Genomic DNA, 24,016 nt, shown 5'->3' on the forward strand with positions numbered 1-24,016 from the left:
AAATATAAAGTCTTCAGTATCCAGATGCAAAACAGGCAGGAAATGACTTTGCTAGATGTTTATACCCCACACTAACATATTTATAGATTTAATGTGAACATAAACACATTGTATCTGCTATCTGATCACTCACCTGAGTGTGGTGGGTCTGCAGTGTGGATCCTTCAGTAGATCTGAGAGCTTCTTCACTCCTGAATCTCCATGTATCTTCTGACTCAGATCCAGATCTCTCTCTACTAACAGGTTTATACTCACAACCTTCTTCAGATCAGTGAAAGCTTCTTCTGCAGCAGCTCTCAACAACCTAAAGTTATTTTATAACTTATTACTCTAAATTTAGTCATTACATCATAATACTAGAAAAGATCTTTACCTCAGTGTGCTCAGTTTAGATTTTTTATTCTGTAGTAACTCATAAAGTGGTTTTACTCCTGAATCTCCAGGATCATTCCCTCTGAGATCCAGCTCCATCAGCTCTGATGATGGGTTTGATTTCAGAGCTTCAGCCAGAGCAGCATAACCTTCCTCTCTTACACCACAATCTGATAATCTGCAGAAACACAGTGACATTTAAATGTAGATGTGAGTATCAGTAGGTGAGTGTTCTTCTGGATGTGATTAATCTTCTTCTTCTTTCGGCTTTTCCCTTTTCAGGGGTCGCCACAGCGAGTCATCCTCCTCCATCTCACTCTGTCCACTGCGTCCTCTGTCCTCACCCCAACTACTTCCATGTCCTCTCTAACTGCATCCATATACCTCCTCTTTGGTCTTCCTCTTTGTCTTTTTCCTGGCAGCTGCATATCTAACATCCTTCTACCAATATACCCGCTGTCCCTCCTCTGGACATGTCCAAACCATCTCAGTCTGGCCTCTCTAACTTTATCTCCTAGTCGTTTAACCTGTGCTGTACCTCTGATTATCTCATTCCTAACCTTATCCATCCTTGTCACTCCCAAGGAGAACCTCAACATCTTCATTTCTGCCACTTCCAGTTCTTTCTCCTGTCTTTTTGTCAATGTCACTGTCTCCAAACCATACAACATAGCTGGTCTCACCACTGTCTTCTAAACTTTTCCTTTGACCTTTGCTGTCACCCTTTTGTCACAAATCACTCCTGAAACTTTTCTCCATCCACTCCATCCTGCCTGAACTCTCTTCTTGACCTCTTTACCACACTCCCCATTTTCCTGAACAGTCGACCCTAAGTACTTGAAGTCCTTCACCTTTGTGACTTCTGCTCCTTGTAGCCTCACTGTTCCACCTGTCTCTCTCCCATTCACACACATGTACTCTGTCTTGCTACGGCTGACTTTCATTCCTCTTTTTTCAAGTGCATATCTCCACCTCTCCAAGTTATCTTCCACCTGTTTCCTGTTCTCACCACAGATCACAATATCATCTGCAAACATCATAGTCCATGGGGATTCCTGCCTGACCTCATCTGTTAGTCGGTCCATCACCAAAGCAAACAAGAAGGGGCTCAGAGCCGATCCTTGATGTAGCCCCACCTCCACCTTGAAGCTATCTGTGACTCCTACAGCACATCTCACCACTGTCCTGCTGTCCTCATACATGTCCTGTACCAGTCTGACATACTTCTCCACTACTCCAGATTTCCTCATACAACACCACAGCTCCTCCCTTGACACTCTGTCATACGCTTTTTCTAAATCAACAAAGACACAATGAAGTTCTTTCTGACCCTCTCTGTACTTCTCCATCAGCATCCTCAAAGCAAAGATGGCATCCGTGGTACTCTTTCCTGGCATGAAACCATACTGCTGCTCACAAATAGTTACCTCTTGTCTAAGTCTTGTCTCCCAGATCTTCATTGTGTGGCTCATCAACTTAATTCCCCTGTAGTTGTTACAACTCTGTACATCACCCTTGTTCTTAAAAATGGGCACCAGCACACATTCCTCTGGCATTTTCTCACTCTCAACAATGCCATTGAATAATTGAGTCAAAAACCTCACTGCCATCTCACCTAGACATTTCCATACTTCCACTGGTATGTTATCAGGTCCAACTGCCTTCCCTTTCTTCATCCTCTTCAAAGCTTTCCAAACTTCATTCTCATTGATCTTTCCTACTTCCTGATCCACCGTTCCTATGACCTCTACTCTTCTTTGCCTTTCATTCTCTTCATTCATTAGCTCCTCAAAGTACTGCTTCCATCTTTCCATCACACTCTCCTCACTTGTTAGAACATTACCATTCTTATCTTTGACAAGTCTAACCTGCTGCACATCCTTTCCAGCCTGATTCCTCTGTCTGGCCAATCTATACAAGTCCTTCTCTCCTTCCTTAGTGTCCAACCTCTCATACAACTCCTCATACGCCTTCTGCTTTGCCTTTGCTACCTCTCTTTTTGCCTTACGTTTCATCTCCTTATATTCCTGTCTACTTTCGTCAGTCCTGTCAATGTCCCATTTCTTCTTGGCTAACCTCTTCCTCTGAATCGCTTCCTGCACTTCACTTTTCCACCACCAGGTTTCCTTATCATCTTTTCTCTGTCCAGATGCCACACCAAGTACCTTCCTACCTGTCTCTCTAATCATCGTTGCTGTAATAGCCCAGTCATCTGGAAGCTCTTTCTTACCACCCAGAGCCTTTACCAGCTCCCCTCTGAACTCTTCACCACATTCCTCCTTCCTCAGCTTCCACCATTTGGTCTTCTTCTCTGATTTGACTCTTTTTCTCTTCTTCACAACAACAGTCATTCTACACACCACCATCCGATGCTGTCTGGCCACGCTCTCCCCTGCCACGACCTTACAGTCCCCAATCTCCGTCAGGTTTCCTCTTCTACACAGAATGTAGTCTACTTGTGAACTCCTTCCTCCACTCTTATATGTCACCCTATGTTCCTCCCGTTTTTGGAAATAAGTGTTGACTACAGCCATTTCCATCCTCTTGGCAAAATCCACCACCATCTGTCGTTCCTGGTTCCTTTTCATGACACCAAACCTACCCATCACTTCCTCATCTCCTCTGTTTCCTTCACCAACATGTCCATTTAGGTCTGCTCCAATCACCACTCTCTCCTCCCTGGGAATACTCTCTATCACTTCATCTAGATCCCTCCAGAACTTCTCTTTTTCCTCTTTCTCACAACCAACCTGTGGAGCATAACCACTGACAACATTCAACATCAGACCTTCTACCTCTACCTTCAGACACATCACCCTATCTGACACTCTTTTCACCTCTACTACGTTCTTTGCTAACTCCTCTTTCAAGACCACCCCTACTCCATTTCTCTTTCTATCCACACCATGGTAAAACAGTTTAAACCCTGCTCCAATGCTGTAAGCCTTGCTGCCCTTCCACTTGGTCTCTTGAACACATAAAACATCTACCTTCCTTCTCTGCATCATGTCAGCCAGCTCTCTACCTTTGCCTGTCATTGTCCCCACATTTAGAGTTGCCACCCTCAGTCCTACACTCTTGACTTTCCTCCTCTCTTTCTGTCTCCTGACACGTTTCCCTCCTTGCGGTCTTCGACTAACAGTAGCACAATTTCCACCGGTACCCTGTTTGTCAACAGCACCAGTGGTGGTCGTTGTTAACCTGGGCCTCGACCAATCCGGTATGGTATCTCTTAGATTAACTCGCATGTTAGTTTTGGCAGAGTGTTTTACATCGGATGCCCTTCCTGACACAACCCTCACCATTTACCCGGGCTTGGGACCGGCACAAAAGACACACTGGCATGTGTTCCCTAGTGGCTGGTTCTGGATGTGATTAATAAATGTAGATAAAAGCAAGTAAGATCATTTTTATCTCTATTGGAAATTTTAGTGCAAATTTTATTGCTTTAATGTGGTTATTGTTGCTTGGGTGCAGCAGCCTATTACGCTAACCTACCATCTGAAAATTAAAATGAAATTTAATGAAACCTCATCAAGAAATTAACATTTGCATGCAACAACATAATGTGAACAATCCTGCAGTAAACAAAATCCAGTACTTTAAAAAATTACAGTATCATAATTTAGAGTAAGTAAAGTGGATTTAAATGTCTCCATTTATTTGGACATAGTTGCTGAGTTGGATTAGTTTTCTGATGTACTGTGAGATCAGGTGAAACATCTACATTTATCATGTATGAAATGTACTATGGTAAATGAGATCTATAACTAAAGGTTCTGTACAACATACTGTTAAAGGAAATAATTAAAATACTCACATCAGTTTCTGCAGGAAACATTTTTGATCAATCAGCAGATCACAGAGCTTCTGTACTCCTGAATTTCCCAGTGTCATATTTTCACTCAGATCCAGATGTTTTAGGTGTGATGGATTTAAAGAAAACACTGATTTCAGATCAGCACAACCTTCATCTGTAATACTGCAGTTACACAACCTGTGGAGAAAAGGCGATTATTTATTGTTATAATAATCTATATTTTGTTCTATGTTCTATGTTCCGCCTGCTTCAGTAATTATGAATCACCAGAGCGGGTCATTCTGGTCCATATACAAGGCCTGCATGGTTTTTATGATGGGTGCCCCTACAGACATCATTTTACTCAAATTGTTATACTGATCATCAGCAATAATAGCTAGCGTACCTTACCACTGTGGCACCTGTACAATAATAAACATATCAGGTAAAAATCCACAGCCATCATTCTACATACACGAGTTTAGTTGTTCTGCAGTGTGGATCCTTCAGCAGACCTGAGATCTTCTTCACTCCTGGATCTCCATGTATCTTCTCTCTCAGATCCAGCTCTCTCTGCAGTAACGGGTTTATATTCACAATGTTCCTCAGATATTCAAAACCAGCTTCTGCATCAGGTCTCAACAACCTGTGGAATAAAGACATCAGTACATTTTACTGTGACAGAATTGTTCCATGTTTATCTTTAATTGTTAATAAATAGATGCTATAAAAATGAATAATAAACTATAAATGTATAATAAGATAAAGTTATCTATCTATCTATCTATCTATAAACAAATTCATCAATTCTGGGGACAAAACATAAATATTTCACAATAATTGCATTTACTTGTAAAATAAACTATAAATTGGTTGGTTAAAAACTATCTGCAGGTTTAAATAATGTAATAAATAAATAAACAAGCATTTTTACTCATTTGCTCAGAGAGAGAAAAAAAGTGACACATATAAAAACTTTAAATTATATTTATTAAATCTGTAATTATTAAAAAGTGTGACCTGAATAAATGTAGCACATCACTACCAACAATTCCTCACAACACACACATTCACCCAGATTCAGGTTTACAAATATTCACCTCAGTGTCTTCAGTTTACAGTCCGGATCTTCTAGTAACTCATACAGCGGTTTTACTCCTGAATCTCCAGGATGGTTCCCTCTGAGATCCAGCTCCATCAGCTCTGATGATGGGTTTGATCTCAGAGCTTCAGCCAGAGCAGCATAACCTTCCTCTCCTACACCACAATCTGATAATCTGCAGAAACAAGAAATTTATTATGCGCATGAGGCAGTAAGTTAGAAAGCACAATGAAGTTGTACCTTTGTCAATTAAATAAATGTTTATGTGGCGTTGGGCTCTGTGGTGAGGTGTTTAATTCATATTTACCTCAAACTTTGTAGTTTACAGTTTGGATTGTTGAGTAGATCAGAAATGAGTCTGACTCCTGAATCCTGAATCTGATTGTTACTCAGGTCGAGTTCTCTCACAGTGGAGGAATCTGATGATAGAACTTGGAACAGAGCTGAACATCCTTCATCTGTCAGATTACACTGACTGAGTCTGAAAATACAATCAAGCAGAAGAAAGTGTGAAATTAAATAAGTGGATTGATCAGTTATGTTCAGTTTCCTGTAATTCCAGCAATAGTTACCACAGCACCTGTGTTAACAGGTTTTATGTTCCTCTAACCCCAGCACCCTGATCATTTGGCTCTAGGCCATGCTCATAAATAATTCTCTTTGTTCCCTACCATTAAAATTCAACCAAATTTAGAAATCACATTTCTCACGTACTACACCAACTATATAAGCTGCTCCATTCATATAATAAACTGGATAATTTATTGTGACTGTCTGGGTGTGATGAGTATCTTCCCATGAACACTCAAGGTTTTGAGGAACCCCCCCCCCCCTTTCTCATGCTCAGCAAATGACACTGGAGTAGAAGACCTGAGCAGCAAGATTTTTTTTTAAAGAAATCAATGTTCTAACAAATGGTGGAGAATGCAGCAATCTCAGTTCAGGTAAGTCATTTTGTATTGTTGTATTATTAGCTAATTAGCTATTGTAGGCTGCTGTATCATTTCATGTATACAATGACTTATTTTAAAGAATATTAAGTGCTCAGTAACCCATATTATTATACATCAAAAGATCATTTCTTCTTTAAACTGAGTAATAAGTGTGTGTTGTAAGTGGCCACAGTAGCTGCTATATTAATACTGTCTTCCTGAATGGAGATGAGATCAGTCTCTACTTTTAACTTGGTCTTAGTTTCTTACTGAGCTGATCTCCTGCACAGTATTACTCAACCTCCCAGACTACTAAGTACAAAAGAACCCAACAATTAATTACCTTTCTAATTACATTTACACAACAGTGTGATCATATAATTGTGATTGCTGCAAACTTGTTCTTACACTGAAATGATAATGATCATGCTCTTGTTATAAAAACTTAATAAGAAAAGTCAGTAAATTCCCCATTTACATTAAAAAATATATAATAGCTCACCTGAGTGTGGTGGGTCTGCAGTGTGGATCCTTCAGTAGCTCTGAGAGATCACCTTCTTCAGATCAGTGAAAGCTTCTTCTGCAGCAGCACCCAACAACCTGCAGAAAGAGAAGAACCACCAATTCAGAATCAAAACCCACATCTGTTGGTCCTGGATTTTGCAAAGTTGCTTTGAGACAATGTCTATTGTAAAAAGCGCTATATAAATAAAGTTGACTTGACTTGACCTGACAGTGGATCCATGAGGAAGGAGTGAGGAAATCAACAATAGCAACTGAATAGACACTTTTAAGACAGGAATATCCTAGTAACTAATATCCAAGGATCATTCTAAAACTATAGAACCAAAAGTCTGGCATGAATCATCATGATCTGAAATTCTTTTATAACTTATTACTCTAAATTAAGTCATTACATCATAATACTAGAAAAGATCTTTACCTCAGTGTGTTCAGTTTAGATTTTTTATTATGTAGTAGATCATCAAACAGTTTTACTCCTGAATCTCCAGGATGGTTCCCTCTGAGATCCAGCTCCATCAGCTCTGATGATGGGTTTGATTTCAGAGCTTCAGCCAGAGCAGCATAACCTTCCTCTCTTACACCACAATCTGATAATCTGCAAAAATAATAACAATATTCACTTACTTAAATTTACTGCTGACTCATATTTCACTTTCATGGATAATAACTTTGTAAGAAGATAAAATATCACAGCACTTTTATGATTTAGTCATTTATAAAAAAACATTAAATACTAACGTGAGTTTGTGGAGTTTGAACTGTGGATTCTTCAGTAGATGAGAGATCTGAATCACTCCTGAATCTCCTAGTTGATTGTTACTCAGATCCAGATCTTTCAGGTGTGATGGATTTCCATCAAGAGCTGATTTCAGATCAGTACAACTTTTATCTGTAATGCTGCAGTTCCTCAAGCTGCAAATAATAAAAACAAAGATTCTTCTTAATAAGTATGAAGTTATTTGGTGTAAGTATGAACCTGGATGGTGTGAAGATGTAAAATGTAAAGTAAAATAACCCTAACCCATCTCTTTAGATAGATCTTGCACGTCTAGCCACATCTGGCTCATGAACAAATTCCTTTTGTATTTTATAAATAAATTTTACATTTATAACCTACATGTTTTAAACAAACAACAAGTGTTAAATTGATAAAGAGAACTACTCTAATCTAACTCTAATCTATTATTTTGATATAACAAACTATAACAAATATAAAGTCTTTAGTATCCAGATGCAAAACAGGCAGGAAACGACTTTGCTAGATGTTTATACCCCACACTAACATATTTATAGATTTAATGTGAACATAATCACATTGTATCTGCTATCTGATCACTCACCTGAGTGTGGTGGGTCTGCAGTGTGGATCCTTCAGTAGATCTGAGAGCTTCTTCACTCCTGAATCTCCATGTATCTTCTGACTCAGATCCAGCTCTCTCTCTACTAACAGGTTTATACTCACAACCTTCTTCAGATCAGTGAAAGCTTCTTCTGCAGCAGCACCCAACAACCTGCAGAAATTTTTACCAAAGATTTTAATTAACACAGTTATACAAAAATGTAAAAAAATGACTGGATTAACACTCACCTCAGTGTCTTCAGTTTAGATTCTGGATGATCTAGTAACTCATCAAGCAGTTTTACTCCAGAATCTCCAGGATGGTTCCCTCTGAGATCCAGCTCCATCAGCTCTGATGATGGGTTTGATCTCAGAGCTTCAGCCAGAGCAGCATAACCTTCCTCTCTTACACCACAATCTGATAATCTGCAGAAACACAGTGACATTTAAATGCATCTAAATGTAGATGTGAGTATCAGTAGGTGAGAGTTCTTCTGAATGTGATTAATAAATGTAGATGAAAGCAAGTAAGATAATTTCTATTTCTATTGGAAATTTTAGTGCAAATGTTATTGCTTTAATGTTTTTATTGTTGCTTGGGTGCAGCAGCCTATTACACTAACCTACCATATAAAAATTTAAATGAAATTTATAGCAACCTCATCAATAAATAACATTTGAACGCAACAAAATAATGTGAACAATCCTTCAGTAAACCAAATTCAGTATTGTAAAAACTTACAATATAATAATTTAGAAGAAGTAAAGTGGATTTAAATGTCTTACTTCTTTCAAACATACTCCTAGTAATCTTATTACTACAAATGATTGTTTGAACATTGTCAAATGCAACTCAGGGTCAAAAAAAGGTTATTATCACAGGTTCTTCAGCAAGATGCCTGACCCAAAACACAAAAGAATGGTTAAAAAGATTAAAAAATAAAAATAAAAATAAAAAAATTTAGTCCTGATGCAACAGAGAACTTTTGGAAAGAACTCTCTTTGCAGACTTGAGGAGGATGGAGGATAAATGAACCTAATGACATTTCCTGATAACCAGAACACCACCACCAGACTTAATTTCCAGTAATTTTTAATGGTTGTGATAAGGAGGAGTTTTGATTGTCCGATGTTGCTTGCTGAGTTGGATTTGTTTTCTGATGTACTGTGAGATCAGGTGAAACATCTACAGTACATATACAGTGGGGCCAAAAAGTATTTAGTCAGCCACTGATTGTGCAAGTTCTCCTACTTAGAAAGATGAGAGAGGTCTGTAATTTTCATCATAGCTACACTTCAACTATGAGAGACAAAATGAGAAAAAAAAAATCCAGGAAATCACATTGTAGGATTTTTAAAGAATTTATTTGTAAATTATGGTGGAAAATAAGTATTTGGTCACCCACAAACAAGCAAGATTTCTGGCTCTCACAGACCTGTAACTTCTTCTTTAAGAAGCTCTTCTGTCCTCCACTCGTTACCTGTATTAATGGCACCTGTTTGACCTCGTTATCTGTAAAAAAGACACCTGTCCACAGCCTCAAACAGTCAGACTCCAAACTCAACCATGGCCAAGACCAAAGAGCTGTCGAAGGTCACCAGCAAGAAAATTGTAGACCTGCACCAGGTTGAGAAGAGTGAATCTACAATAGGCAAGCAGGTCGGTGTGAATAAATCAACTGTGGGAGCAATTGTAAGAAAATGGAAGACATACAAGACCATTGATAATCTCCCTCGATCTGGGACCCCACGCAAGATCTCATCCCGTGGGGTGAAAATGATCATGAGAACGGTGAGCAAAAATCCCAGAACTACACGGAGGGACCTGATGAATGACCTGCAGAGAGCTGGGACCAAAGTAACAAAGGCTACCATCAGTAACACACTACGCCGAGAGGGACTCAAATCCTGCAGTGCCAGGCGTGTCCCCCTGCTTAAGCCAGTACATGTCCAGGCCCGTCTGAAGTTTGCCAGAGAGCATATGGATGATCCAGAAGAGGATTGGGAGAATCATCATGTGGTCAGATGAAACCAAAATGGAACTTTTTGGTAAAAACTCAACACGTCGTGTTTGGAGGAAGAAGAAGAATGCTGAGTAAACACCATACCTACTGTGAAGCATGGGGGTGGAAACATCCTGCTTTGGGGCTGTTTTTCTGCAAAGGGGACAGGACGACTGATCCGTGTTAAGGGAAGAATGAACGGGGCCATGTATCGTGAGATTTTAAGCCAAAACCTCCTTCCATCAGTGAGAGCATTGAAGATGGAATGTGGCTGGGTCTTCCAGCATGACAATGATCCCAAACACACCGCTCGGGCAACGAAGGAGTGGCTCCGTAAAAAGCATTTTAAGGTCCTGGAGTGGCCTAGCCAGTCTCCAGACCTCAACCCCAGAGAAAATTTGTGGAGGGAGTTGAAAGTCCGTGTTGCCCAGCGACAGCCCCAAAACATCACTGCTCTAGAGGAGATCTGCATGGAGGAATGGGCCAAAATAGCAGCTACAGTGTGTGCAAACCTGGTGAAGACTTACAGGAAACGTTTCACCTCTGTCATCGCCAACAAAGGTTATGTTACAAAGTATTGAGTTGAACTTTTGTTATTGACCAAATACTTATTTTCCACCATAATTTACAAATAAATTCTTTAAAAATCCTACAATGTGATTTCCTGGATTTTTCTCATTTTGTCTCTCATAGTTGAAGTGTAGCTATGATGAAAATTACAGACCTCTCTCATCTTTCTAAGTAGGAGAACCTGCACAATCAGTGGCTGACTAAATACTTTTTGGCCCCAATGTATCATGTATAAAATGTACTATGGTAAATGAGATCTGTAACTAAAGATTATGTACAACATACTGTTAAAGGAAATCATTAAAATACTCACATCAGTTTCTGCAGGAAGCATTTTTGATCAATCAGTAGACCACAGAGCTTCTGTACTCCTGAATTACCTAGTTTCCTATTTTCACTCAGATCCAGATGTTTTAGATGTGATGGATTTAAAGAAAACGCTGATTTCAGATCAGCACAACCTTCATCTGTAATACTGCAGTTACACAACCTGTGGAGAAAAAGATGTGAACAAACTTTTGGATCCTCAGTAGTGTTTAGATTCCTGTGTACACTGCACTAATAGAAAAAAGATTTGTGTGTCTATAACTTAAAGAAAATCATCTACATCCAGATAAATGTACACACCTATAATAACTAGTTTAAATAACCTGATGTACCTTTTTAATAAACATATCAGGTAAAAATCCACAGCCATCATTCTACATACATGAGTTTAGTTGTTCTGCAGTGTGGATCCTTCAGTAGATCTGAGAGCTTCTTCACTCCTGGATCTCCATGTATCTTCTCTCTCAGATCCAGCTCTCTCTGCAGTAACGGGTTTATATTCACAATGTTCCTCAGATATTCAAAACCAGGTTCTGCATCAGGTCTCAACAACCTGTGGAATAAAGACATCAGTACATTTTACTGTGACAGAATTGTTCCATGTTTATCTTTAATTGTTAATAAATACATGCTATAAAAATTTATTATAAACTATAAATGTATAATAAGATAAACAGGTTGATCAATTCTGGTGACAAAACATCAATATTTTACAATAACTGCATTTACTTGTAAAATAAACTATAAATCGGTTGGTTAAAAACTACCTGCAGGTTTAAATAATATAAATTAAATAAACAAGCATTTTTACTAATTTGCTCAGAGAGAGAAAAAAAGTTACACATATAAAAACTTAAAATTATATTTATTAAAACTGTAATTATTAAAAAGTGTGACCTGAATAAATGTAGCACATCACTACCAACAATCCTCACAACACACACATTCACCCAGATTCAGGTTTACAAATATTCACCTCAGTGTCTTCAGTTTACAGTCCGGATGATCTAGTATCTCATAGAGCGGTTTTACTCCTGAATCTCCAGGATGGTTCCCTCTGAGATCCAGCTCCATCAGCTCTGATGATGGGTTTGATCTCAGAGCTTTAGCCAGAGCAGCATAACCTTCCTCTCCTACACCACAATCTGATAATCTGCAGAAATAAGAAATTGATTATGCACCGTACAAACACAAATCCAGAAACATGAGGCAGTAGATGAAATGTAAAAACAAGGGATTTGTCTTTTGCAGTTGTTTATGTTACTTACACTTATTATAAATTTGATGGCTCGATATGAGGGATCAAAATTAGGACACATTAAGACTCATTTAATAGTTACCTTAAACTTTGTAGTTTACAGTTTGGATTGTTGAGTAGATCAGAAATGAGTCTGACTCCTGAATCCTGAATCTGATTGTTACTCAGGTCGAGTTCTCTCACAGTGGAGGAATCTGATGATAGAACTTGGAACAGAGCTGAACATCCTTCATCTGTCAGATTACACTGACTGAGTCTGAAAATACAATCAAGCAGAAGAAAGTGTGAAATTAAATAAGTGGATTGATCAGTTATGTTCAGTTTCCTGTAATTCCAGCAATAGTTACCACAGCACCTGTGTTAACAGGTTTTATGTCCCTCTAACCCCAGCACCCTGATCATCTGGCTCTAGGCCATGCTCGTAAATAATTCTCTTTGTTCCCTACCATTAAAATTCAACCAAGTTTAGAAATCACATTTCTCACGTACTACACCAACTATATAAGCTGCTCCATTCATATAATAAACTGGAGGTTTTACTCTGATTATCTAGGTGTGATGAGTACCTTCCCATGCAAACACAAAGTTTTGAGGATCCCCCCCCCTCTCTTATGCTCAGCAAATAACACTGGAGTAGAAGATCTGAGCAGCAAGATTTTTCTTTAAAAGAACCTGATGTTCTAACAAATGGTGGAGAATGCAGCAATCTCAGTTCAGGTAAGTCATTCTGTATTGTTGTATTATTAGCTATTTAGCCTTTGTAGGCTGCTGTTGTAAGAGTCCCGCCGGTGCAGTCGACCGCCAGCATGGGGCCTGGAGGATCTGGGGTTCAGAACTCCAATTCCCAGAAACCCCAGCGGCAATCAGCGCCAACCAGGCTCAGCTGTGCGGCACTGCATATAAACCCCGTGTCTGACAGCAGCCAGCGTCGCACCGTTGTTTCAGTGCGATCAGCCAAGGTGGGTATAGATAAGAGTGAAAGTATAAAAGAAAGTAAAAGAAAAGGAGGTGAACGAAAAGGAAGAGAGAAAAAAGGAAAGAGAAAAGAAAGTAAACATAGAAGAGTGCAGCACAGTTAGAAAGTCGAAAGAAAGAAAAAACAGGGAAAAGGAGAAGAAAAAAGGAATCGAGTTAAAGGGAAAAATAAGAGTAAAAAGAAAGCGAGATCACTGGGCTGAGTCAATAGACGCTCATTTTCAGTTTGTTAAAACTTTTCAGTTACACAAGCACTTAAGTTTTGTTTCTTTCGAAAGAGAACACAACTATCTCTCCACGGGAGCGTGGGAAGGAATCTGAGTTAAGTTTATTTATATTTCAGAAGTTTCCTTTGTTTGAGCACGCCACAGTTGGCGTCTCCTTTGTTTGCTATTTGCCGCCTTTACATTTCTGACGCTTTTGTAGCGGTTTTCCATTCATCCATCCGGCTCAGTGGCGCACGGATAACGCGCTGGGTTTTTGGTGCAAGCGACCGCGGTTCGAATCCAGTACGAACAAAAGTCACATACGTTCATTATTTCATTTGAATAACGTGATTATCAGTGTAAGTATACAGGTTGGTATACTTATTCGATTCTGTTTATAACAAATAAAAAAAAAAAACTAAATAAATATTTATATAAATAAATAAAATAACACAAAAAATACACTTTGCATTTGGATCCAGCAATCCCTACCCACACCCACCATAACAGCTGTATCATTTCATGTATACAATGACTTATTTTAAAGGATATTAAGTGCTCAGTAACCCATAATATTATACATCAAAAGGATCTGAAATCTTTAAACTGAGTAATAAGTGTGTGTTGTAAGTGGCCACAGTAGCTGCTATATTAATACTGTCTTCCTGAATGGAGATGAGATCAGTCTCTGCTTTTGACTTGGTCTTAGTTTCTTTCTGAGCTGATCTCCTGCACAGTATTACTCAACCTCCCAGACTACTAAGTACAAAATACCAACAATTAATTAACTTTCTAACTACATTTACAACAGTGTGATCATATAATTGTGATTGCTGCAAACTTGTTCTTACACTGAAATGATAATGATCATGCTCTTGTTATGAAAACTTAATAAGAAAAGTCAGTAAATTCACCATTTACATAAGACAATATATAATAGCTCACCTGAGTGTGGTGGGTCTGCAGTGTGGATCCTTCAGTAGCTCTGAGAGTTTCTTTACTCCTGAATCTCCATGTATCTTCTGACTCAGATCAAACTTCCTGTCTTCTAACAGGTTTATACTCACAACCTTCTTCAGATCAGTGAAAGCTTCTTCTGCAGCAGCACCCAACAACCTGCAGAAAGAGAAGAACCACCAATTCAGAATCAAAACCCACAGTGGATCCGTGAGACAGGAGTGAAGAAATCAACAATAACAACTGATTAGATACTTTTCAGACAGAAATATCCAAGTTACTAATATCCAAGGAACGACCTGAAACTGTAGAACCAAAAGTCTGGCATGAATCTTATTAAACTTATGACTCTAAATTTAGTCATTAAATTGTAAAACCTAACCCAAATCCTGCACGTCTAGTCACATTTGGTTCATGGACAAATTCCTTTTGTATCTTAAAACGAAATTTTACATTTATAACCTACATATTTTAAAGAGTTTTAAACTTTAATCTATTATTTTGATATAACAAACTATAACAAATATACACAATCTTCAGTATCCAGACACAAAACAGGCAGGAAACGACTTTGCTAGATGTTTATACCCCACACTAACATATTTATAGATTTAATGTGAACATAATCACATTGTATCTGCTATCTGATCACTCACCTGAGTGTGGTGGGTCTGCAGTGTGGATCCTTCAGTAGATCTGAGAGCTTCTTCACTCCTGAATCTCCATCTATCTTCTGACTCAGATCCAGCTCTCTCTCTACTAACAGGTTTATACTCACAACCTTCTTCAGATCAGTGAAAGCTTCTTCTGTATCAGCACCCAACAACCTGCAGAAATGTATATTTATTTATATGATACGTAATCAGTAACATAAATCTACCATTAAACAGTTCTGTTTCTTTGTCCTTTTTTTCCCCTTTTTTTTTTACCATGGCCTAGTTGAGTCTCACTATTTGTGTTGAGCAAGGGCCTTACAGTAAATCTTATTGACTGACAAATGTAAGTTGCTTTCAATAAAAGTATTTGCTAAATGGCACGAATGTAAATGTACCTAAATATTTGGACCTTGTCAGCCTGCTGACTGATCATACTAAAAAGGCATCACCAGATCTATCCAGTGGATGAAGTTTTTACTTTAATAAAAGCTCTTACAATACTTCAATCTCCTGAATTTTCTCTTCCTTTTGTTGTGATGATGCCCCAGCCTGTTTTTTCCAAGATGGTTGAGAGAGACAACCAGTCAATACAGTAGATTCTTTCGAAAACTCTCTGTAAGAAAGACTATATGTCTTGCCATCAAGTGGGCGGTCCTCCCTCTCCAATACCTACCTGCTAGAGTGTTGTTTTACCCTCAGTTTGGACCATGCTGGCCATGCAGTTGCTCCAGCGGATGAAGGACCCCAGTGCCAAGAGGTAATTCACACAGAGGGATCTGACTTTGCAGCCATTGCAAATCTTTTTTTTTCTATTTTTATCAGTTAAGTAAAAATTCAAGAAAATTACATCACACATTCTTTTTTTAACTGTGTTAATCAACTTTTCCAGAAATAATGCACTCCCTTTCATCTTCTATATTGCTTAGATATTTTATTATTAGATTATTATTATTGTGTTGAAATACAACGATTTTGTCAAATAAACACCAAAGATCTTAATTAACACAGTTATACAAAAAATAAAAGATGATGATAAACACTCACCTCAGTGTCCTCAGTTTAGATGACTGATTGAATCTATGTAACTCATAATGATTCATTAGCTCACTGAATCTCATAGGTTCTCCTGATCTCGGATGGTGATCCAGCTCCATCAGCTCTGATGATGGGTTTAATCTCAGAGCTTCAGCCAGAGCAGCATAACCTTCCTCTCTTACACCACAATCTGATAATCTGCAGAAATTTATTGTGCACCGTACACACACAAAAAGCCAGGAGGTGAAATGCAAATAAAAAGAGAAAGCAGTGATTTGTAAACTTTTGGGGTTTTTTTGCAGCTGTTTATGTTACTTTTGTAAACAAAGAATTCGGACTGAGAAAAAGCTCATTAATTCTATTTTAGAACACAATTGTTGTTCTGTAAAACTAAAAGCCACAGAAAAAGATCTTGGAGTAAAACTTAATGCTGCTTAATTATTTGTTTTTAATATAATAAAAGCAGAAAAGAATAAAACCTAGTATGTTGTTGCTACATGATGTCGAGAAACTAGTACACGCCCTAATTATTTTAATGTTCAGATTGGACCACTGTAAAGTAACCTTAACAGTCATTTGGTTTCTTTTAATAGTCAGTTAGACAGAGCAGATACCTAAAACTCACTCTACTAGATTAAGCTGCTGTCTAAGGCAATGAAATAGTTTGGTGCTGAAACCTTTTATTTATTTTACAGTTTCATGTACAGTATTACAAAATCACCACTACTGGGCTGCTAATGTTAAAATGAAGAGATGATCTCACCTCAGTATCTCCAGTTTACAGTTCTGATTCTTCAGTCCAGCAGATATCAGCTCTACTCCTGAATCCTGCAGGTCGTTGTTGCTCAGATCCACCTCGATCAGGTTGGATTCAGAATTAAGAATCGTGAGTAAAGCTGAGCAACTTCTGTCTGTCAGGTTACAGCTACTGAGTCTGGAAATACAACAGAACATCTGATCATCTACAAGTATCAGATTAAAATATATTACTCTGGATTTCTGCAGTAATTCCTCCTCAAAGTTCCAATTATTGTTTGGTGTAAAGCTGTAAAGTGTTACTGCCTGATTCATTCTGCCAATATCTAATGTCAGAAAGAGAATATAGTGTTTGGTTTTGTAACCACCAACATAAACATTTAAATTTTCCATCCCTTCCATGTGTTTAGACACGCCTACAGTTTTTTTGCCCTCATGGCTCTCAATATGCACATCAGGTGAAAAAAAACAAGCTAAAACTGTTTTACTTACAGAGCTCTTTTTGACTCCTTGACGACTGACATGAGCCTCCTAAAGCATTCATCTGATCTTATGTATTTTCTGTAGGTCAAAAACATCCAGAGCTTCCTCTGATGTCAGCAACACAAAGACCAGAGCAGACCACTGTGCAGGTGAGAGTTCAGCTTCAGACAAACGACCTGAGCTTAAGTGGTTTTGGATCTCTTTTACTAAAGTATCATCATTTAACTCATTCAGACAGTAGAACAAGTTGATGGATCTCTCTGGAGATGGGTTTTCATCAAACTTCTTCTTGATGTACTGAGCAATTTCTTTCTGGCAGTTAGAACTTCCTCCTCTGGACTTCAACAGACCTCGGATAAGTTTCTGATTATAGTCAACTGTGAGACCCAGAAGGAACCGAAGGAAAAGATCAAGGTGTTCACTGTTGCTCTCCAAAGCCTTGTCCACTGCTGTCCTGAGCAGTTCCATAGTTTTCTTCTCAGTGTTCTCTGCTGATGTCGACTCTTGGTTAAAAACATTCACATTTTCATTTATGAGACGCATGTATGCATATAAAGAGGCGATAAACTCCTGAATGCTCAGATGCACAAAGCTGAAAACTGTGTCGTGAAACCTGCTTGTTTCCTGAGTGCACAGGCCAGAGTATGCAGAGATTTTACTGACATCAATTCCACACTCTTCTAGATTTTCTGCATAAAAAATCAGGTTGCTTTTTTCCAGGTTATAAAATGCCAGCTTTCCCAGTGCCAGTATGGCCTCTTTATCCCATGGAATATCTGAGGAGTTTTTTCCTGTATATTTCAGGTTCCCCTGGATGGTCTGGAAGATCAGAAAGCAGGTGTACATCTCAGTCAGCGTCTTTGGTGTCTCTTCATCTTCTGTTTCCTTTAAAATCTTCTCCAGAACTGTGGCTGAAATCCAGCAGAAAACAGGAATGTGACACATGATGTAGAGACTCCGAGATGCTTTAATGTGTTTGATGATATTGTTGGCGAGGCTCTCATCACTGATTCTTTTTCTGAAGTACTCCTCCTTCTGTTGATAATTGAAGCCCCGGACTGCCACCACCCGGTCCACACAGTCAGCAGGGATCCTAGCAGCTGCAGCAGGTCGAGTGGTTATCCAGATCAGAGCTGAGGGAAGCAGGTCTCCTTTGATGAGGCTGGTTAGTATAACGTCCAGTGTGGCTGGCATCGATGCGTCTGTCAGTGTCTTATTTCTCTGGAATGCCAAAGGGAGTCGACATTCATCAAGTCCATCAAAGATGAACATGACTTTATACCTGTCTGTGAACCTCAGTCCTTTAGTTTCAGGGAAAAACTCAGAGATGATGTCCATCAGACTGCGGTGGTTTTCACTCTTCAAGTTTAGTTCTCTGAAAGGCAGAGGAAAAATGAAACTGATGTCCTGATATTTTTTATCTGTAGCCCAATCAAGAACAAACTTCTGCACACAGATGGATTTTCCAATGCCGGCCACGCCCTGTGTCAGCACCGTTCTGATGTTCTTGTCTTGTTCAGGCAGTGGTTCAAACATGTTCTGACATTCGATTTGTCGCTCCTGCTGCATTTGAGTCGCTTCCTTTGTTACTCTGGTTTTCTGCTTTTCTATTTGTCTGATCTCGTGCTCCTGGTTTATAGTTCCAGCTCCACCTTCAGTGATGTAGAGATCTGTGTAGATCTGATTTAAAATGGTGGAGTCTCCTTTCATAGAAATTCCTTCCCACACATGCTGATACTTCTTTTTTAGTGTTAGTTTCAGTTTACCCTGGTAAAATCCAGTCAGTTCATCTAAATAAGTATAAAGAAAATATACATTTAAATTAATTATACTCCAATAATAATAACAACAATAAATCTGACCATCTGGAATGTACCACACCTACAAGAACAGATTTGTTGCATCACATTGATCAGGTTTTCCTTTCCTTTAAAAGAAAAGTGGACCATGCCAGCAAAATGATGTTTACATTGATTTAGTGGTTTTAGAGCAATTTAAACATTCACACTGACTGCTAAAACATTTTCAATGCAGGCCCAAAACAGGCCCTGAACAATCAAAGATGCTCCACCATTCTTCACAGTGGGCATCAGGTTCTTTGCAGTGTCATCTTGCTTTTTTTTTTATAACAAACTGTTTGCTGGCAAAAAGTTACATTTTTGTTTTATCTTAACATAACAATTTTTTAGTCCAAATCCCAGTGGTGTTCAACAACCTCCAGGCACCTACGTTTGTGGTTAGAAGACAAAAATGTTTTTTCCTGACAAATCTTCCAAATAATAGAGACTGGGTGACCCCAACATGCTATATTTTTTCTGTAACTTTCCAACAGTGATCCTTGGAGGCTTTTCGACTCTCTTACCATCCTCCATAAAGAACTTTAAGACTTTATAACTTTATGAAACACATCCCATCTACCCATATACAAAAATCCCCAGATTGCTTCACATTTTTGAATCCCACAGTCAGTGTGAGTGTGGGATTAAAAACGTGTAGCAATCTGGGCATTTTTGTATATGGGTAGATGGGATGTGTTTCTGTCTTGAGGGTCAGCAGGAATGTTGTGTTCTCTAATCTTCCCCATTTTGAGTAATAAATAGAATATGACCTTTGTGTCACCTTTATATATAGGTAACTTAATATAAGGTAACTTAATGAAGTAGTAAGGCTCGGAAGTCAATTGAATGTGGCTCATTATCTGATGCCGTCTCCAAACCAGGGCTTGACATAACCTGGGAGGTTGATGGCGCCGTGTCAGAGCATTGGTTATAATTTTCGGACGGATCAGGCCTTAACTTAACATTCTTAACGAAAAAGTTGTCAATCGTTCTTTTAATCTAATCTCATCATCCACTCTATCTGACGGGCCTAGGCTACTCACCTCTCTCTGTCTGACTGCAGCACACGCATTTTCAAACGTACACACACGTACAGGAATATCTGGACCACGGAGGGTCCCGCCCGGGGGGTCCTGCCCACGAATTGGTTTAGACCACAATATGGGCCTAATATGTGTCTGTTGTTGAACCACAGGGAGACTACCCCTTTTCCACCAACGCAGATCCAGCTCTGTTCCAGTTTCCAAACTTAATTTTGAACCGGTTCCGCGTGTTTCCACTGGACAAAAGAGGTTCCAGACAGAGAACTAGCGTCTAATCTGGCACCACAGAATACTGGGTTTTTCAGCCTGAACCGTGACATGCACGTATTTACCTAATATATAGACCGTGTAAATCAAGCACAAGTGTTGAGAGGAAGGAGTAAAACGTAATAATAACGTCACGCTGCATCCCCTGTTCTGACTTTTGTGTTTCTATATTTGACGTGCATGTGTTTCCTCTATCTGCAAAAAACAAACATTATGGGAAAGCAATTTTCGTACTTGGCGTTGTACACCACCGTAGTCGTGTTAGTTTTATACTAGATGATTGTCTGACGTCCGAGATATCATTTATTTATTTATCTTGTATTATAGTATTTATTGTTCTCGGCCAATAAACATCCAGACATTAATACAACTGCACGAACAAACTCTGCAGTAAACAAGGAGCAAACAACAATTAAATATATTTCAAAAAGTTAGTTGGTTTAATTTTTAGTTAAAGCTGTTTATTAAAAGTGCATAAAGCAGAACACTTAAAATACATTAAATGTTGTAACAGTGAAAAAATGTTAATGTAAATGTTAATGTTGTGGTGACGGTGATGTAAAGTAATTAAAAGTCACACAAGTCAGAACAGGAGACGCAGCGTAATGTTATTATTACTGTTTACTCCGTCTTCTCAATACCTGTGCTTGATTTACACAGCCTATATATTAGGTAAACATGGGCATGTCAGCTTGTACACATGCTTGTGTGTTTATTTCCGGTTGAACTGATAGTAAATGTTGATTTTGGAAAATTAAAATACGAGCCACTTTTCAATTTCTGTATGTTTATTTTTTATCTTGAAATAAAAAAGCAATAATGCCCCAATTTACCGTTTTTCAATATTGGTTTTTGAAATGAAAAACGACCCGTTTTCTTGTTTTTCAACTTTGGGATTTGAAGTGCAAAAACTAATGACCAAAGGTACACGGACCCTAAACACAGACACGTAGAGCTTTTAGAGTGAATTTTTGGTGGATTTGATGGTTATTTCACACAGATTAATGTTCGTGTTGTGGAACATTACTGATGTTTTACTGATCAAGTCGAGCGCTGGGCAAATCGGTTATTTGCACGGAGGGTCACGATAAAAGCAAGTGCAAAAGCTTCTCACGTCAGTGAACTAAAGAAAACAACAACTGCGACAAACACGTCTACGTCTTCTTATTACTAATATTTGATTAATGCTTTTTGCATAAAAAAACAACATCTGTAACAACAGCACAAATGCTCGCACATAATCTACACACTCCGCCATCATGATATTACTGCTCCTATCTTTCGTTAAGTAACGCCCACCGTTGATGACGCAGCTTGGTTCTTAAAAACTGGTGGAAACGCGCATTGATTCTCTACAGAACACCAAGGTTCTAAGAAACTTTTTTTCCCCTCAAACGGCTGGTCGATATTTTTTAGTCGCACCATTAGGTCACACATGTGATTCAGTTTATTTTTCTAACAACTTTTAGAGCCAGTAATTGTGGAGGAGATTGTATATTTGCTGTATATCTGCTGTATATTTGTTGTATATCTGTTATATTCTTACTCTGAAGAGCAGAAGCAACATCCTCATGTTTCATCTTCTTCAGATAAAACAGCGTCATATTAAGAACGTCGTCTCTCAGATTAAACACCTCCTCCTTCGTCTTTGTCCCGTAATAGTTTGTGTTTTCTTTTCTCAGAATTTTTTTGAACATTTCCAGCTCGTGCTTTACAAACCCGATGATCATCGTCTCCACCTCCTTAAAACAAGCAAACGATAGCTCACATAAAATTATAAAATTATTTATTTATAATGATTATTTAAGGTGATGGCAATAAATCACCAAATCAGCAATACCCCCAGAACCTGGCATCACAGGCACAGAGATTTTACATGAAATTAAAAACTTCTGCCCACAAACTAAATACCTAAATAGCTCAAGCAATAGAGCCCCCCCCCCCCCCCCCCCCCCCCTTGCTAATGATGTACACCTGGTGTCAATCTGCTCCTCATTATCCAGCCATCAAAAGCCTCTGTTTTTCCTCCACTCCTTATCTGACCGTCATCCTGACAATGGTGGACCGGTTCTCCAAGGCATTTGAGACTGCCCAACTCCTGATCAACCAGGTATTTAAAATCCACAGAATTCTCCTGGATATTGTTTCAGAGCATGGCCCCCAGTTTATCTCCCAGGTCTGGCCCTGGTGCATTCGTCAGCCTCTCCTCTGGGTTTCACCCCCAATCCAATGAGCAAGCTGAAATGGCAAATCAGGAGCTGGAGGCCGCTCTGTGCTGCATGACTGCCAGCAACCCCTCGCACTGGAGCACTCATCTAGCCTGGATGGAACATGCCCATAATTTCCTTACCTGCTCCTGATCCCCATTTGAGGCTTCCAAACCCCCTCCACCCACCCAGCTCATTGAAGGTCACCCTACCTACACAGTCTGCTGCGTCCTTGATGTCAGATGCCGGGGCCTCCAATACCTAGTTGACTAAGCAGGCTTCAGTGCCTGAGAAACACTCCTGGGTTCCTCACTCAGCTATTTTGGTTCCCCACCTCATCCAGCAGATTTACTGGGACAATTTTGACAAGTAGAGTAGCTCACCTAGAGGCGCCCTTTAAGGGGGGTACTGTCAGGAGTTTTTATTATGCTCTGCTCAGGGAAACTTGTGGTCCTGAAGGGAACTGCCCCAGATTAACCTAAAAAGCTAAAAAAAAAAAAAACTGTTCCTTGCCACCTACCTCCTCCCCTGTCTACTGTGCTCCCGCGGGTTCCTCCTTGCCCCGTTCCCAGCCTCATGGTCCCCTGGCTGCTCATTTCAAGTTCCTGCTGCCCTGAGCGTTTAGATTTCTTTGACTTTAAACTTATTTTTGAGTCTGTTGTGTGGTGTTTGCTTTTGTAGTTCCAAAAAACCTTTACTAGCGTAGTGCCACTCTAGCATAGAAAGTGACTGGAAAAATGTTAAGTGGACAGATGAGACAGAAATAGTAATTTTTGGTTTAAATGAGAAGCGGTATGTCTTGAGAAGGAAAAACACTACATTCCTGAAAAAGAATGCCTCGTGTAGTGTCATAGTTTGGGCCTGTTTTACTGCATCTGAGCCAGGTAAACCTGGCATCGTTGATGGAACAATTAATTAATCAACAAGTAATTAAACCAAAGAAAGGTTATATTAGAACAAATAAAAGAAATGTTTAGATAAGGATTAGTGCGGTGTTAATGGAGCTGTTGTAAATGAATGATAAATTAAAATGTATAACGTATAAATGATAATACTTACATCAAGGATGTTGACGAGAGAGTCTTCTATCTTCTTCTGTAGCTTGTTAGCAGATTTTTGGTCAAGATCCATGCTGTTAAAATAAATTTAGTACAGATTTTTATACTCAAATCACTTCAAATCTGGACTCGTCTTGGACTCAGTGTGCAGTGACTCTTTAGAAACACTGTTCTGTAACTGTGAATTTAAGTTTGGACCCAAGTCCACAATTCTTGTTTCCTCTGATGGTTTTTATCTGAACTTCATCAGACTTGTTAGTGTGTTTGAATGATAAAATCCTTATTTGATAATGAGGGTCTAATACAGA

At 38.9% G+C, this 24,016-nt stretch overlaps 1 pseudogene; it reads right to left on the reverse strand.

The window, feature by feature from the left end:
• The window catches only part of LOC134323472 (NLR family CARD domain-containing protein 3-like), a 43,648-nt pseudogene that overhangs the window by 14,104 nt on the left and 5,528 nt on the right, over nt 1-24,016 (reverse strand).

This window comes from Trichomycterus rosablanca, chromosome 11 (genome assembly GCF_030014385.1).
Source record: "Trichomycterus rosablanca isolate fTriRos1 chromosome 11, fTriRos1.hap1, whole genome shotgun sequence".
In the NCBI taxonomy this organism is placed as follows: Eukaryota; Metazoa; Chordata; class Actinopteri; order Siluriformes; family Trichomycteridae; genus Trichomycterus; species Trichomycterus rosablanca.